The 18601-nt window shown below is 48.2% G+C and overlaps 1 protein-coding gene across 1 annotated transcript in view; it reads right to left on the bottom strand.

Annotated features, from left to right (window-relative positions):
• Positions 1-18601, bottom strand: part of TSLIG3A (tRNA splicing ligase complex subunit 3A) — a 343839-nt gene that overhangs the window by 110259 nt on the left and 214979 nt on the right. The window lies entirely within an intron of this gene.

Here is an 18601-nt window from a genome sequence, read left to right as displayed (position 1 = left end):
ACAACGGCGATCTCCTCGGCGTCGACGACGTCTATCTCAACGTCGCTGACTTACGTGTCGACGGCGATTGTGACCAGCGGTGTCACCTCGACAGCGAGAGCTGGCGTCTTGACCCCTCTCGACATCGATGATAGCTAGACGACGAACCAGTCCTCGACGTTGACCTCGTCGGAGGTCTCGAAGTCAGTCCCCTCGACGTCGAAGGCGCTTCGACCCGGAGAGACGGGGAACAGACTGTGGTCATTCCTTTCTACGCCAACGTCGAGGGTATCGACGGAGACCGTGGCGTTTTCTGACCTTTTCTTTACTGGGGAGCCCCCCAGAGACGACGCACGGGCAGAGGAAGGAGCCCCTTCATGCCCAGACCCACCTTGTCCTTGCTGCCTTCTCAGCTCCAAGCCTCGGAGCCTGGTCTTCTCCCTGTCCTTGAGGGTCCTTTTAGGGAACTGCAGAAAGATATCACACTCCTCAGGAACATGAGAAGAAGGTAGGTACAGGATGCACACCCTGTGAGGATCCGATTTTGCCTTTTTCCTGGAGCACTCAGGACATTTATCAAATAATGCAGGCATATTTTAAAAGGGCACAATTAGTAGAAAATAAACCCAAAAAAGGGAGAGCTCAATGCTCCAGGGTCCTGCTTGCAGGAGCCGGAAAAAAGAACTGAAAGTGGAGGGAAATGCTGTGCATTCTGGGATACCAGGAGAGTTCTGGAAAGTTTCCTTAAAGGCACGGTATCCCTTTTTAAGCCACATAATGGCAGCCTATGGGGGCTTGTCTGTCCTGTCCTTCCGCTCTATCATTCCAAGGATTTGGTGAAGGGGGGAAGTGTTCTCCATGGTGAAACCTGGCAGACAGGTCTAAAGTGGGATATTTTTGAATTCCTTGCATTTCTAGTTGAAGTACTGGACAGTGTAGCCTTGCATGTATAGGCTGCATTATTTGTCTTTAATTCTCTCTTAAGTGTCTAGGCATTACTGCAAAGAAGACAGCTTAACCTCTTCGACGCTAATGACAAGGGTAACTCGTCATGAACTTTCCATACATTTCAATGGAAAATGAATGTAAAATATTAATGGTGCTTAGCAGCGAAGGGGTTAAGAGATTATTTTTTGATTGCTCCGGGGTCCCCGCACATGAGCAAAACTATTCACTAGATTATGACTATACACAGAGATCCAATACTACAGAAGTAGCCTTACGGCTAGAGTGGTCAACCTTGAAGATGGGTAACTGAGTTTGAGTTGGCAGGGACGCTCAACATCATGCGATTCTGGGCAAATCACTTAATCTCCCAGTGCCTAACAAAAATGAATGTGTCCATCTGTAACAAAACGGGTGCTCATGTAAAGCGCTCTGATACCGAATATCATCTGGTCGAGTTTGCGCTATATAAAACTCTATAAAGTATTATTATTATTTTTTTAAACAGCAGTAGACAAGATTTTAATATCAAAGTGCCAGCTTTTGTTTGTTTAGAGGAAGAATCACAGCTATAAATGGGGAGCGTTTATTAAATAAGCCGGCTTCTAGTATCACTCCTCAGGTCGGAGTAATAGTAATACTAAATGCATCTCATGATTGTTATTTTACTCATAGTCTTTTCGACTCCATACTTTTTGTGTGATCTTATGCCATTACAGTCTATAGATTTTTGAAGATTTTACAAGTGGATATACTATTTTCTCCAAGGAAACGTGTCTAGATGAAAGTCAAATTATGAAGTGCTGCATGATTTATCACATTTTCTACAAGATAAACAAGTTACTTACCTTCGGTAACGATCTGTGAGAAACATAGGTTAGTTATGGATTCCTTACCTTAGAATTACCTCCACGCGTCAGGCTGGATCCGGAAAGTTTTCTCGGCAGCAGTACCCCTGCGCGTCGGAAGGTGGCATTGGTCTGCTCCGCGTTTGTCGGCGGCATGGTGATCGCTGGAATGATGTTGCGGTAGCTACATAGAAGCCACCCTCACACGCTTATGTCAGTTCTGTACACTACAAAGAAGCCGTCTTGGCTGTCCAGGCAGTAGTGTTTGGTGAACGTGTGCAGCGATGCCCAAGTAGGTGCCTGACAGATATAATTTAGGGGGACTCCTCGTCCCAAAGCAGTGGTAGCTACCGTCGCCCTGGTGGAATAAGCGCAGTTCCACTGGAGGCTCCTTCTTTGCCAAAGAATAGCAGGCTTTGATGCAAAGAACGACCCATCTGGAGATGGTCCATTTGTGCACAGCCTGACCTTTCTTAGCACCGGGGTAACCAACAAAGAGCTAGTAGTCCACTCGGAATTGTTTGGTGCGATCAAAGTAGAAGGGCGTTTTGGATCCAGACGGTGGAGCCTTTCTTCCTCTTTTGAAGGACGTGGAGGCGGGGAGAAGGTGGACAAAGTGATGGTTTGGCCAGTGTGGAAAGAAGTAACCACCCTGGGAAGAAAGAAACGATTCAGAAAAGGGGGTGGTGATGAACAGAGTGTCTGAATTAAGCAGACCACTCTTACCCAGTCCAAAGATCAGGGCTTGATCCATCACCGTTATTTATCTCACTGCACCATCCCAGCTCAGAACCTGGCTATATGCAAATCAGTCTGTCCCTGGCCCAGTGCATCATGGGAACAGGGCAGACTAAACTACCAAGCCAATTCTTCACCAGAAAGGAGACAAGCTACCGGGGACCGATGCCCAAGTAGGTTCCTGACAGATATCATTTAGGGGGACTCCTCGTCCCAAAGCAGTGGTAGCTACCGTCGCCCTGGTGGAATAAGCGCAGTTCCACTGGAGGCTCCTTCTTTGCCAAAGAATAGCAGGCTTTGATGCAAAGAACGACCCATCTGGAGATGGTCCATTTGTGCACGGCCTGACCTTTCTTAGCACCGGGGTAACCAACAAAGAGCTACTAGTCCACTCGGAATTGTTTGGTGCGATCAAAGTAGAAGGGCGTTTTGGATCCAGACGGTGAAGCCTTTCTTCCTCTTTTGAAGGACGTGGAGGCGGGGAGAAGGTGGACAAAGTGATGGTTTGGCCAATGTGGAAAGAAGTAACCACCCTGGGAAGAAAGAAAGGTCTAGCTCGAAGGATGACCTTGTCCGGAAGTACAGCCAGAAAGGGAGGCTTGGAAGAAAGAGCTTGTAGCTCACTCACCCTGCGTGCAGAGGTGATGCCACCAGAAAGGCAGTTTTCAAAGTGAGAAGTCTTAGAGGACAGTTATGTAGCGGCTCAAAGGGAGTGTACAAAAGATATGTAAGAACCAAGTTCAAGTCCCACTGGGGCATTACGAAAGGAACAGGAAAAAAAAGATGAGTAATGCCCTTAAGGAATCTATTTACAACAGGGGACTTGAAAAGAAGGCAGATCAGGAAGCCTAAGAAAGGCTGAAATGGCAGAGAGATGGCCCTTAAGAGTGCCCAGAGCAGAGCCCTTCTGGGCCAAAGAAAAAGGTACAAGAGAACCTCAGAAAGGGTATTCAGCCTTTGCTGTGCACCATGCCACAAATTTGTTCCACCTGCAGGGATATGCCATGCTGTTCCAGCCATGTCCAGAGACGGAGAGCCTCTTGACATAGGATCCACGACCCCACCTCTCCCTGTTTGTTGCAGTACCACATGGCGGTGGTGTTGTCTGTGAAAACCTTCACTACTCTTCCCCCGGACAGAGGGAAAGAATGCTTTTAGTGCAAGACGGATCGCCCAAAGCTCCCGAAGGTTGATGTAGAGCTCGGACTCCACCGGAGACCAGAGGCCTCTGATCTTCGCCTCCCCATCCCAGAAATGATCATCGGTCACCACTGTGAACTCCGATTGGGGAAGGGAGAGGGACCTGCTGTCGACCCAATCCTGGTTCGTCAGCCACCACTGCAATTGGTGTGCAGTGCCCTCCGAGGTCTGGACTCAATCGGACAGGTCCCCCTGATGTTGAGCCCACTGGAACTTCAGGTCCAACTGCAGAGCCCCCATATGCCATCTGACGTGGCCCACCAACAGGATGCAGGAGGCCATCAGGCCCAGTAGCCTGAGGGTCATCCTGACTGAAACCCGGGATAGAGGCTGAAAGATCAAAAATATAGTCCGAATATCCTGCTTGCTGTTCGGGGAGATAGACCCGAAACTGAGTTGTGTCCAGAACCGCTCCGATGAAGAGGAGCTTCTGAGAGGGAGTCAGGTGTGACTTCGGCACGTTGACGGAGAACCCCAGTGAAAGCGGGAGGTCGGACGTAGTCTGGAGTGGGAGATGACAGTGAGGCGAGCCTGCCTTCAACAGCCAGTCATTGAGATAGGGGAAGACTGAAACCCCTGATCTGTGCAGATGAGCTGCGACCACTGCCATCACTTTCGTGAACACCCGAGGGGTGCTGGTAAGGGCAAAGGGGAGCACAGTAAACTGAAAATACTTGTGGCCTACTATGAACCGCAGGTAATGCCGGTGGGCCGGCAGGATAGGGATGTGAAAGTACGCGTCCTGGAAGTCCAACGCTACCATCCAGTCTCCAGGGTCTAGGGCAGACAGGACCTGGGCTAGTGCCAACATTTTGAACTTCTCCTTCCGGAGGAAGCAGTTGACCTTCCTGAGATCCAAGATAGGACGCAGGCCTTTGTCCTTCTTGGGCACCAGAAAGTTGTGAGAATAGCAACCACGACCTACATCTGGGACAGGAATGCGCTTGATGGCTTCCCTGGCCAGGAGTGCAGAAACTTCCTGTTGGAGAATGGCCAGATGATCCTCCAACATGCGATGGTACTGAGGTGGCATGGATGGCGGGGTAGTCTCAAAGGGGAGGGACTAGCCACTTCGGACTATTTGCAAAACCCACCGGCCCGACGTGATGGTGCGACAGTGGGGGAGCTGATGGCGAATCCTGCAGCCCACTGGCGTTTGGTGGCCCTGAAAGGTCGGACTAGGAGGATTTGGAGGTTGCTGCAGAGTGGGCTGTGGTGGACTGGCCTGCCCGCTGGCACACAGATCCACTGTGTTGGTTCCCACGTCCCCGGCCGTGCAGAGTCTGTACAGCTTGCGTCGGCCTGTGGCTCTGGGTGGGACGTGGAGGGGCACCCCTTCCGTAGCAATGAAAGGGGTGAAAGGCAGACTGCACAGGGCGGGTGGTGGAGAGGCCCAAGGACCTGGCCGTAGCCCGGGAGTCCTTAAAGCACTTCAGCGCAGTCTGCCTTGTCGCCAAGAAGGCGACGGCCATCAAAGGGCATGTCCGTAAGAGATGATTGGACATCCACCGAAAAACCAGCCGACCTCAAACAGGCGTGGAAATCTTCCTGCCTAGTGAGTCGGTGGTATCCAGCCCACAGCGGATGGTAAACTTTGCTGCGTCTCTTCCTTTGGCAACTACTCCAGATTGCACGGTCGGGCCTCCTGCGGCCACTGAGGCAGCACTTGCGCAACCGTATCCCACACAGAGTGGGTGTAATGGCCCAACAGACATGCAGTGTTTACCAAAAGCAGTCCCAAGCTGGAGGAAGAAAACATCTTCTCAACATGGTCCAGCTTTTTGGATTCCCAATCAGGTGGAGCAGTAGGGAATGTGCCCTCGGAGGTGGAGGCTTGGACCACCAAGCTCTCAGGGGTGGGGTGTTGGGCCTGAACCAGATGCCCAAAAGGATGTCCGTGAGGGCGTCATTAAAGGGCAGCAAGGGCTCCAAAGAGCTCGCTGCCGGTTGAAGCACCTCTGTCAGGAGGTTAGTCCTGACTGGCACCATAAGTAGCTTGAGGTGGAGAGTATCGGCCGCCCTACGCAACACCACTGCGTATGATCCTTCCTCCTCCGTAGCCATTATAGGAGACAACATGCCAAGGTCTGGGGAGGTATCCAGACCACTGGCTTCCCCCAGTTCCTCTCTCCAGTCCGGTTCATAACCTAACTGGTCGGTTAAAGGGTCCCCAGACCCCTCCCAGTCCGCCTCAACCTCCTCTGGCTGCCAATCTTGTCTCACAGAGCCAGGATAGAACAGGGGCACAAAAGTACCCGTCAACGCTGGGTCTGGCGTCGGTCGATGCCGGTCCAGTTCTGTGTCTACCTTGAGGTAGAGACCGGGGTAGGCATCGGCTGGGACACAGCCGAAGCCGGCTGTGGATGTGGTGCCGGTGGAATCTGCTCTGGGGGAGGAGTAACAGCGTCAAAGGCCCAGGGCCCCCAACTGAGTCCGCGGGGCCCGAAGGCATGCCGGCGGAGTCGGGTTGCCCAAAGATGGCATGCATCGATTCCTAAAACTGACGAAGCTGGGCAGGGGTCGCTCCCGGTCTCAGGAAGGGGGGGGGGGGCCTAGAGCTGACCCTTCGGACTCAGCACGCAGAGCCGCAGGAGGGGCACCACCCACACCCCTCATCATATCAGCCGACGGACAGGGAGAAGTCGAAGAACGCCGATGCTTCTTCAACTTCGACTTACCTGGCCCCGAGTGCGAAAACGTGGATGAAGAATGGTGGTGGCTCCGCAACCAGCCCCTCAACCTCCTACGCGACAGGGACCTGGACCTGGAGCCGACTGACGGGTTTCAAGTAGCTTTCGGGACCGTTCCCGCAAAGACTTCGGGCCATGATCCGGCAGTCAGAGCACGACTTGGGGTTGTGGTCGCGCTTCAGGCAGTAGAGGCACACGCGGTGCGGATCCGTCACTAACATCAGTCCGTTACAGGAACCGCAAGCCTTGAAGCAGGGCATACTTCGTGCACCAGGAGTCGATGGACTCAAAAAACGAAGTCGACAAAAGCCGAGAAAAACTCAGTCAAAAAGTGACTGGAGATACCGCTCTCCCCGGATCTGTGCTTGATGGCGCGGAAAAAGAAAGAACTGACATCAGCGCGAGGGCGGCATCCATGTAGCTACCGCGACGCCATCCCAGCTACCACAACTCCGGCGACGAACGCGGAGTCGGCTGACGCCACCTTCGGACGCGTAGGGGTACTGCTGACGAAAAAACTTTCCAGATCCAGGCAGACGCCTGGGGGTAATTCTAAGGTAAGGAATCTATAACTAACTGTTTCTTTCAGATAAGCTACAACAAACTGTGCTTGCAGATTATCTATTATGCATAGCTACAGATTCTTGTTGCCTGGCGACATGGCAAACAAGCAATGAAGTAGGCTGCACACTGCAATAGCTCTGCCTTAGGGTGCCCTATCCCTGTGCTAATCCTGCATCATACAAAGACCAACCAGCCAGAAATGAGAGGCAAGAAGAGATAATGCATATGGAACCCATCAGTGTGCAATAATCTGTAACACCGAGCGGTGGCAGTGAATGCTGTTTGGCACCACAAGAACATTCTGCACTTCACCAGCAGCAGCAGAATCTTTTTGACTGGGGTCGTGGCCGGGGACTACATCCCCCATCATTGCCAGCACCAAGAGGTGTCCACCTGTTCCCTGAAGTGCCGGAGGCGTATAAATGCACTCTTGGGCTCCCACGGTGCAGGAGCCCATTTACCAGTAGCAGCAGGATCTTCTAGACTGGGGCGAGGCCGAGGACTACATCCCCCATCACTACCAGCACCAGAAGGCGCCCACTTGTTACGTCACCCCCCCCCCCCCCCCCCCCCCCCCCCAGAGGCGCACAAATTCACTCTTGGGCTCCCTTGGCGGCGGAGCCCTTCACCAGCAGCAGGAGGATCTTTTTGACTGAGAGCGAGGCCGGGGACTACATCCCCCATCACTACAAGCGCCAGGAGGCGCCCACCTGTTCCCTCACTTGCCGGCAGCACATCAATTTACTCTCTGGCTCCCGCAGCACCAGGATCTTCTTGACTGGGGGCGAGGCCAGAGACTACATTCCCTATCACTACCAGCGCCAATAGGCGACCACCTGTTCCCTCATGCGCCGGAGGCGCATAAATTCACTCTTGGGCTCCCGAGGCACGGGACGCGAGGGCGTGCCGGGACAGGGGTAGTCCTGTCCAAGCCTGGAGGCTGGGCTGGGCCTACCCACTTGGTCTTTACTTCTATTGTTTGCCTTCCTTTTTTCCTGGAATCCGATTGTCTGGAACAGCAACCCCTTTTAAAGAAGAATCCTGTCAAATGAGTTGTTGGATATCCTGTACTGACTTAAGCTTTATCTAGCGTGACTGTGCCAGCTCCTCTCATGGCGAAAAGTGAGCATATGGAGGGGAGGGAGAGTACTTCTAAATCCCTCCAGAACTCCACCCTTGACTGTTTTTTATCACGGGCTGTGAAAGTTATTGATGTAGAAATGTTAGTAGTACAACGTCGGTTGTCTATGGAGGGGGGCTCAATTGTAGGTATGAACCTGGACATCACTCCAAATGGGCAGACAAAGGTCACAAAACCGGGGAGCCCAACATACATTGGAACCCCCCCCCCCCATGAAGTCCCCGCACCAACTTCCAGCACCTCCGATGTTTGCCCCCCCCCCCCCCAACCAAAAGGAAGAGGAAACAAAAACACACGGAGCCCTTACTGGCAGCCAATACTAGATCCAAGAGAAAACCCCAGGAGACCCCCATTGTGGATCATAACAGCACTAAGCCAGTATCCCAAACATTATCAATCTTACTCTGTGTCATCTGTCCCTAGAGACCTAGAGACAAGATATAGAGACAAGATATTAAGCTTTTAATGAATGGGTTTGAAAAAATAACGTTAACTAATTTGTCATCTATATTGGGTAGGCTTGATAACCTAGAGGCCAATGTGGAAAATATCAAAAAGTCGCTCATGGACAGGGAATTTCGGCCTCACAAGTTCAGAATCTCCAGTTCAAATGGGGTTGAAAAGTTACTGAAAGAATAACACCACGGTGGGAAACTACTCTAATTTATTACAATCTTTAGCTGTGACCACTGCTCAAGAAAACGGTCATGACACACAGGAAGCCTCTTCCAAACCCAAAGTAATGGCGCATAACTATCCCCAATTGAGGAGGGGCACTCTGGTAACATCTTTGGATCTAATACGAATAGCCCCTTACTAAATGAAAAAGGAGTTGAACCTTTTAGACAGTCCAACTCACAAATAGGTAACTCTGTTGCTAGGGCTGATACTTGCAATGATGTGATTTTACATCTCCCCCCAGAATGTTTCCCATATGTGGTGATCTTAACCAATACTCCTCCGCTTGAGGGTAACTTCAAGGAAATACCACTCAATTGAAGAACAAAGTATGTCATTGGCTATCAGAGAACACTGATTTTTCCAATTCTAGTTTTCATGACATCTTGTTTGCCCAAGGAGTGAGCTAGGTTGGTCCCCTATAGAAGGTTGCAAAAGTAGACCACATAGTGATTAATTGCAGATCCCCAGTTCTTGCAGGGCAGCTGCTCCAAAGCAGGAGGAAGCCACCTGGGTGGGTTCCAGGACATGGGTAGAGTTAGTGGCACTTGGAATTTTTTATAAACATCTTATGCCAACTGGGCAATCTCCCCGTTAAATGATCGCGCTACCCAGAATCCATTAAACAGAAAGGTCCATTTCCCCATGGAAATTAGCAATAGATATGAAGCACTTACTGATTTGGATAGCCCAGACTGACTAAATCAAGGGAATGTAAAAACAATGCCGATTTATGCTGTAGTTACAGCCAACCAAGCGTAGAGAGCAACAAATATTGACAATATCATGCACAATCAGATAGTGAATAATACACTACCCATCCAACCAACCACCTGTGTACCTGCCCAAGATCAAATGCTTGTAAATCCTATATTTAGTTACCCGCAACAGGTAGCATGGGTGCTGAACAGTCACCACAGATTATTTCTTGGAACATTGCGGGAATAAAATCCAAGCTAAATGACCCAGAGTGAGGTAATATGGTGGACAGTAGTCATGTATGCCTGTTCCAGGAAACTTGGGCGACTGATCGCGTGTACACAGTGGGGTTCACTACATTTAGTATTGAGGCTAGGTCGATTGGCTGGTTGGCTATTAATATGGGTTAAGACCACATTGGATTATAAAATCAAGCAACTTGAGATAGAATCCCAGGAGATCCTTGGCATTAACATGATATGGCCCAAAGGGAATATCCATGTTAGACTATTCAACATATATAACGGGTTCAGTAGCCACTATAAGCACTCAAACTTTATCAACGCTCTCCAATTGTCTTGACAGCTGTAGTGAAGAGTATTATCTTATCTTAGCTGGCGACTTTAATATGACTTACGAGCCAGTACATTTTGTACAAGAATTAGTACAGGAGGAAGAGCAAGCTAGGGGTGTAAACAAGCTACAGATACCCCCCATTAAAAGATGTACCAAGGTTGGGCAGCAGGTACTGTCTTTTACCTTAGCCCATGGGGTGCGTGCCTGTAACGGCCGGACACTCTCAGATGAGGAAGCTAAGTTTACGTTTAAGAGAGGAAACACTAAAAGTAGGATAGATTATACCATGGTGAACCTTGATTTGTGGCCCTATGTCAAGGACAACAGTGTCCACAACCGAAAAGACAGCAATCATAATGCCCTTTCCCTGACGCTAACTGGCCTCCCCATATCATGTATCCAAACTCATCAAACAATAGCCTCAATTGTGACCACAAATAATTACAGGAGAGTCAAATAGCTCCAGGTTTTGCAGATGGGAAACTATAAAGAAGTGGTTCAGACCCTTATGGTACTCTTAGTGATCTTGACCAAAGTGATTATTTCACTGTGTCTAGCTTCCAACAATTAATTAATAGTATCAAAACCAATTTTAGCAGGCTGTGTAATTTTAATGTGCCAAATGAAACATCGCCCTGTGGTACAATGATGATTGCAGATTAGCTAGAAACAATCTAACAGCGGCAATAAAGCAAGGGACAAGAGATGATATTAAAAGCAGAAGGATGATGTCCAAGAGGGCTCAGGATGTGGCAAAAAGATTTGGGAGGCTGACAACTGGTGTACACTAGCCGAGGCTTCTAAACAGAAGGACAGTCAGCTTTTCTGGCACCTTCTGTCAAAGGGATCAATTAGGTGTATAGTGAAGATGACTTTTACATACAACCGCACGTTTGGGAACGAATATGCTCAAGAGCATCTGTGATTCCCTTTTCTTCAGTGTTCTTGCTGGGGCTTGTTAAGGTAAGAAGGTAGGAAGTCATCTGATGTTTAAGCTCTCTGTTCGACGCAAGAACATCAGGCGTATGTGGATCAAGCAGTATTCTTGCCTCACTGGGACTTTGGATTGCTTTGGAGGGGAGCTCCGTATCAGTGTCCAAGAGAGCAGAAAGAAAGGCAGTCACATCAGTGCACGGGGTGATGCCTATATGCAGCTCTACTTCCGCTACACTGGAGTCAGCTAGTGGCACATGGGTGCCACTGACTAAAATTCTCCAGATCCAACTTTACATAGCACATATTTTTTGAATAAGATCTTGTCAGCTTCCAAGAAGTGTGAAGACATTACAAGAGAATTAAAAAAGTCAGCCACTAGCAATCAACAGGCACAAAGTCAGAGGAATGGTATAGGCCAGGATTAAGATGCACAAATTTTCATTTGAGTAAGGCCAAAAGATGACAGTTCTATAAAGACTTGCTCAAGGATGGTAGGTTTCTACATTGGTGTTCACAGTTATTTATTTTATTCACCGTATTTAGTATATGTAATTGTTGTTTTTAAATTTTTATATTCATGTTTTAATTACATTTTATTTCCCATATTTTTTTTGCTGAGTGCTGTTGGTCTTTATTCTGAGTTGAAGATATTTTTATGCATAAACGTTCTACAAATATGTGCCTGCATATAACAATACTACTCAATTTGATACAAGTTGTTTTCCTTCATTGCAGCTACTTTCTGTTCATCATAGGTTACGTTATTCTACCACATAGGTGAGGAGGTTCCAGCAGTAAGCTTTTGCAAAAACAGCTAACAAAATGGAAGATTCCATTATTTGGCTTGGCTGAAAGTGCGGAAAATGTTTTGAAAAAGGGAAGATGTACGGAGTCTGGCTGGTGGTGGCGTACACTGCAAGTGTTACTCTGCGGGGGGACTATTCTTCCATGTGGAGATGGGTCAGGCATTTCTATGAGGCTATGTACACATCTTTGAGAATATTATTAGAACCTAGTGAATCAAAACAAACCTTTGTGGCTACTAACAGATCTGTTTTTGTAGTACCACATTTTCCATATTCTTTATGCTGAATTTGTACACGCTTTTGGTTTTTGAAAATGTTACCTTCTGACAGCTTATGAACTATATATATATTTTTTATAACTTTTTATTAGTATGTAAACAATAACTGTACATACAAAGGGCACTTATATTGTAACTTCAATCCCATTTTTGGATTTAAATCTTATGCATCATATAACATATTTCAATCTTAACTGACAGTGAACAAGTAGCCACATATTATCCATTCTACAAGCCTCGGTATGTCTGCCACGCTCCCCAAATCTTACCCCCTTTATTAGGGCACCCTGTGCTCTTTAAATCGTCAATTACGCTTGTGAGCACAAGTCTAAATTGCTTCCCCATTCCTCCACTGTCGGGATGGCAGCAGCCCACCATTTCTTTGACACATTTTGCTTTGCCATCGCTGCTGCCAGCGCCAACCATTGCTTTACATGTCTTGGCCAATCATCATTTGCCACCGTTATCAGGAGAAACCTTTAGGTTCTAATGGAACTTCCATGCTATTTTCTGCCAGTACTCCTGCAGGACAGGGCATTCCCAAAGTAGGTGATAGAAAGACCCCTCGAACTCACAACCCCTATGGCACGTCTCATTTTGTGTAGCACTGACCTGGGGTAATATACCCTGTGTAGCACTTTAAGCTGTACAAGTCAGAACCTAGGTCGTATCGCCACTTCTCTAGGGCCTTGGAGCACCTCAACCGATTGCTATCATCCATGGTGCCCATTCGCGTTCCCATACCGTCCACAGTGCACCCATGGGGTCTGGGGCATTATTAATTATCTTTTTGAACAAGGATATGGTCTTGTCCTGTAATCAGTATGTCAGTAAGCGGTCTACTAGTGGTGAGGCAGTCTCTAGGGTCTCTCCCTTGCTAATATGTCTTGGCAGTGCATGTCCCAGTTGGATGTACTTGAGCCATTCCCCTTTCCACATGTTGTATTCCCTTTGTAACTGCGCACTTATTGTATGCTCTTCCCCTCCAAATGTCTCCCAACATTTCCAATCCCAATAGCTCCCATTTGGCGAAGCCCCCCAACTTGCTTACCTTCTTCAGAAGGTTGCCTGCCCATAGAGGCGTCATCCCTGAGAGTTTACCTTTGCAACCCAAGTATTTTGTTGCTGCCTGCCATGACTTGGCCACGGTTTGGTGTTTGCCGGGAGGTGCCTATCTATTTATTTTGTGTACAGTATTTCTTGTGGGCCTCTCACTTCACTCCACCCTGTATGCAGGATCTGCCCCACCCTCAAAACATTCATCCATTCACGTTCACGAGCTGAGAGGCACAGTAGTAACTGCGGATGTCAGGTACCCCTTGGCCTCCGTCGTAAACCCCTCTTTGGAGTTTTCTCAGGGCTATACACAGGGCGCCCAACACCACAATAACGCACGGAAATCCGAATTCACCTTTTGGAAGAAGAAGAGGGGCACCTCGTATGGCTTGTTTTGCAAAGTGTATGGCAGTTGTCGGATAGCTATCATTTTGAACAATGCCACCCGGGCCATCAACGTCAGGGGGAGTGTGCGCCAATGTTTTGCATAAACTATAAGCCGGTCGAGTTGTAGACCCGCGTTCTGTAGATAGAACTAGTGAGAATCCTGAGTAATGTAGATCCCCAAATACTTAAAACCTTGCTCCTGCATGGGTACTACACATCTGGACTTCAGGGAGGGGGCTTCCCCGGCTAGTAGATATAATAGTGATTTATGCCAGTTTATTGGGTAACCCGAGTACTCCCTGTTTCTCATATACAGCAGAATATCGTCTGTGTAGAGCGATATTTGATCTTCCCACTCTTCCCTTAACAGTATCCCCAGATCAAAGGGTCTTCCTGTACCCACGAAGTGAGCGGCCCTAGAGCCAGTCTGAACAAGATTGGAGATTGTAGGCATTAGTGTCTATTGCCTCTCTGCAAGGCAAATGCGCGGGACACTGGCTAATAGCTGTTTATACAAGAACTAAATCCATCAGATGAATTTGGGACCGAGGCTGAATCATTCCAGGACTGCAAAGAGGTGATTACATTTCATACTATCAAATGACATGCTAGCATCAAGGTACAGGAGGGCTGGTTGCTCTTTGGGGCATTTTCCCGCTTTGTGAAGTATTCCGAACAGCCTATGAAGATTTAGCCAAGTGCTCCTATGAGGCATAAACCCAGATTGATCTGGGTGGATAAGGGTAGTAATCACTGCAGGGAGCTAGGCAAGCACTTTCACCTCGAAATTGAGTAGTGAGATTGGTCTATATGACCTGCACTCAGTGGGTTGTTTACCTGGCTTTGGGATTTCAGTTATCACTGCCGTCCTTTGGTCCAGCGGCAAAACACCCTCCTGAATTGCCCGATTGAACATGTTCGGCAGTTACATTCAGCATGGCCTTATACAGCTCTACAGGTCGTTTATGTGAGAAAGTGCCATCTTTCTTGCATGGTATGGCCCCACTTTTTGCTGAATTGCTGATGTACTTTGACGGAGTGTGCCCTGGGCTCCTGCTCATCAGGTGCCCAGGGCCGGTTTTCCTTCCCTAAAACTGTGTTGAAATCTAAACCCATTTGGCATCTCTGGCCACATGTCAGTCCCTGGTAAATGGTACCAGGGCACTGTGACCAGAGAAGACCCCTAAGCGCAGCAGCACTTATTGGGCCACCCTTAGGGGCCCTGTACCCTGACACACACACACACACTGCCTTTGCATGCTGAGTGTATTGGTGCAGAACTAAACATTGAGTCATTGAGTCGACATGGCATACATCCCTGTGTGCCATGCCCACAAACACACTGCTCTGGCGTACCTCAGTCACCCCTCTAGCTGGGTGCACTATGCCAGTGGTGTGGGCACAGGTGCATGAGCCCTGTGCCCCTACAGAATCCAGGGCCATTCCTGAGCACTGTAAGTGCAGTGATGGCATTAAGAGTATATGGTGCTGGGAGGTTGTCATTACGGACTCCTCAGCACCATGATGACTACACTAAAGACTGAGAAGTTTGGTATCAAACTTCTCAGCACATTAAACCCGCACTGATGCCAGTGTGGGTCTTAATGCCAAATGCACGACAGAGGGCATCTTAGAGATGCCCCCTGAAACCTAACCAACTCCCAGTGTCCTGACTGCGTGGCTACCGAGGCTGCCATCACCAGACATGTTTCTGGACCCCTGGGTCGAGAGCTTGCCGCTCTCGGGGGCCTGAAACAATACTCATCCTGGGACGAGGTGCCAAGCCTCCTCCCCCACGATGGGCAGGGGAAGCTTCTAAGGCATGCCGCCTTTTGTGAGCTTCTCCAGATCACTTGCTGTACTCAGCAACTGGCCCCCACCGGTTCTAACCCCCACTTGGGCGGGAAGACAGGTGGGAAACACTACATGAGGAAATGGGGTGTGCCAGCCTCTGCCAACCCCACCCCTCAGGTGGGAGAGGGGAGGTGAAGCACAACTCTGGGCTGCCGCCATCCTGAGGATGGGGAGCCCTACCCAATCAGAGCTAGGCCCCTGCCCCACTCCCACTAGAGAGTGGCAGGATAGGGGGTGTACTCACCCAGGACAGGGATTTATTGGTCCCTGTGCTTGCTCTACCTGTAACGCCCCTAAATGTAGTATTTAGGGGCACCTTGAACCTTCCTTCCTCAAGTCCCAATTTTGAAACAAGAAGAAGAAAGAAGACCTGCCGTGCAGCTGCTAACTAGAGGAGGACATCAACTGACTTGCCCCCGGCCGTACCGGCCTGCTGATCCTTGAACCTGCTCCTGCTAAACCCCGGCATCTCATGTGGTCAGTAACCTTGAAAACCCTCGAGGACCCAACTGCCTTGCTCATCTAAAAACTGGGACTCCCATGAGCTGTGGTTCTGCTCAAACAGCAACAACCCCTGGTGCCAGCCAGGAACCGCAAAACCAGCACACACTGCACCCGCCGAGCCTGGCCCGTGCCTGAGTGTACAAAGACCCCGAGGACGTACCCCCAGCGACTGTGACCGGGAATCCAGCACCCAAGGACGATCAACGATCCTGACGACGCCTGCAGCCTCCCAACCAGGGACCCCTCCAACCTCGACCAGCTGAGGGTAAGATTTCCCGATGCCAAAAGACACCCTTGCACCCGGCGTCCCACGGCCCCCTGTGCCCAACTCCTGGGTGTCTACCTACCCTCCAAGATCCCAACTTACCTCTTGAAGTGGTGGTCGCACCTGAAGAATCTCCGTCCTCGAGCCTGCAGCCTTTGTTAGACTTCCAGTTCCCTCATTGAATAACATTGGGTGCCCAAAGGCCCAAAAGCACCCTGCACCCAGCCGCCCGAGTGTCCCTGGAAGTGCAGCAACTATCCTACTCTACTTCCCCACTTGCCCTGTGTAAGTGACCAGAAGCTCAGCTCCCACAGCCGCGTGGCCTGCCTGCTAGCAGCCACCAACCGAGGGCCCCCTATCCTCCATAGGATAACATTGGAACTACTCACTCAGCACCCGGCTGCCCCTGTGCTGCTGAGGGTGTAACAACTGTACTTACCTGACTCTGGGTGACCCCCGAGTCTACCCCCAGAACCTTAACTCTGCCAGCCGAGTACTTACCCAAAGACTGATAACTTGAGTTTCTCCCTAGGGTAACATTGGCTGGGATTCACTCAGAATTTCTTCAGTGTCGAGTTTTGCATCTTTAAAATATTCACTAAAAATCAGCCGATCAACTAATTCCGAATTACTCGCCTGTTATCAGGAGAGATCCCAGTGCTGTATCTTTTAGCCCAGCACTGAACCTAAAAAGTAATTATAACAGTGATTTATTGTTAACTCAATTTTCCTCCATAGGAATACATTGCCTGTTTTTGCCAGAATTTCTTCTAAGTGTCGATTTTCCAAACCTACAAATATTCCTTAAAAATCGCCTGGGTAACAACAACGATTTTTTGTAACTGTTTAAAGGAAATGCACCAGGGCTGAATCCAGCCCTAAGTTAGAAAAACATATGTATAGTAGTTTTATTGTATTTACTTAAAAACTCCCGTTGAGCTCAATGTTATTTTGTGTTTCAACTTGTGTTGCATATTACAACAACTGTAACTTGCATTCAAAAGTCTATTGCTAATTGAAAGTATTCAATTGCAACATCTCATTCTGAGAAAGTAATTATGATACCTACCGTGGTTCGAAAATAAAGTAACTATATATTTTTATATACAAAACAATTGGCCTAGAGTTCAGTTCTTGAGTGTGTGAGACCATTTGCTGACTGAGTGTTTACAACAAATGCTTTACACTGTCCTCTGATACTGCCTTACTGCTCGACCAAGCTACCACTTTAGAGAGTAAGGTTATATCTAACCTTAGCCTTTGCCATACCTCTAGGGACTGTGGACTCTGTGCACACTGTACCTTACTTTGGTCCAGTATATACAGAGACACTTATTACAGTTTGGGCCTGCCGCTTAACCTGATTGTGCTTATGAACTATATTGTTGATCTGTTTAGTGGAAAACAAGATGCATTGCACTAACAGTTTACTTTCATTTTTGGCAGACTAATAACAAGTTAGTTAGAAGTCACACTGCTGTTAGAAGTTCATATTGGTGCTCATTTGGTGATCTTCCGATTGTGTATATGAACTGTAGTTAAATGGGAGAGGATTTCTTTTTCTTTGAAAAATTTCTAAAATATAGTTGGTAAATGGGAATCTTGTTTAGCTCTAAAGAGCTGGAATGCAAGTGAACTTAAGTAAAATAAACAGGTAAAAAATTATTCTCTTTTAATCATTTCATTGGCACAACTTCCAAGAACAGCAGGGCGGCCCCACCACACAGACACATCTGCCAGTAACCTGTGCATCACAGTAGAGAATTCATGTAAAATTCAATTAAGAGATTTCAGGAAAGCCCCATGAGTGTTGCAAAACAAGACATCCTTGTGAATGGCATTCACACTCTGACTCCAGCTTGCTGGGCTCCTGTATGAATGATCGATTAAGGAATGGGTGAGGACAATCAGCAAGGGAAAAGTTCTGTGGCTGTGCCTAGGTTGGCAGTTGTAATAGAGGAACATGCCAGTAATTTTCTGTTACAGTAAATCCAATAAAGGGATGAACATTAACTTGTATTTCTTCGTGGCAAAAGTCATGGATAAAATACTAATTAGGCATATCACCAAAATTCACTCTAGATCAATTTCTAGAGAATTGGGGTGGTAGAGAGTCCCATGTTTCCTAGAAAGTCTGGCACACATTCTATATCCTAGATAGCACACAGGTCCATCCACATTCTAAAAAAAATAAACAATGAAAAGCCATCTGGTAGCAAGCATGAACTTGCTTACATGCGTTTTGATGACATAACTTTTACCTACCTAATGTGTCCACTAGCTGATCCCTCTCAATATAATGTACAAACTAAGCACAGTAAGTAGCTCCTTTAACTATTTTTACAAAAAAAAGAATAACACAACATATACTTGGGGCTGCTCCAGCTTTGACACCAAATATGCCTCAGATAAATGTCGAGGTCCTCGACATCACTAAAGTGTTATTAGGAAGAGTTC

This window comes from Lissotriton vulgaris, chromosome 6, assembly GCF_964263255.1.
Source record: "Lissotriton vulgaris chromosome 6, aLisVul1.2, whole genome shotgun sequence".
Classification (NCBI taxonomy): domain Eukaryota; kingdom Metazoa; phylum Chordata; class Amphibia; order Caudata; family Salamandridae; genus Lissotriton; species Lissotriton vulgaris.
Note: the sequence above shows the minus strand (reverse complement) of the source record. Positions and strands in the feature narration are given on the sequence as shown.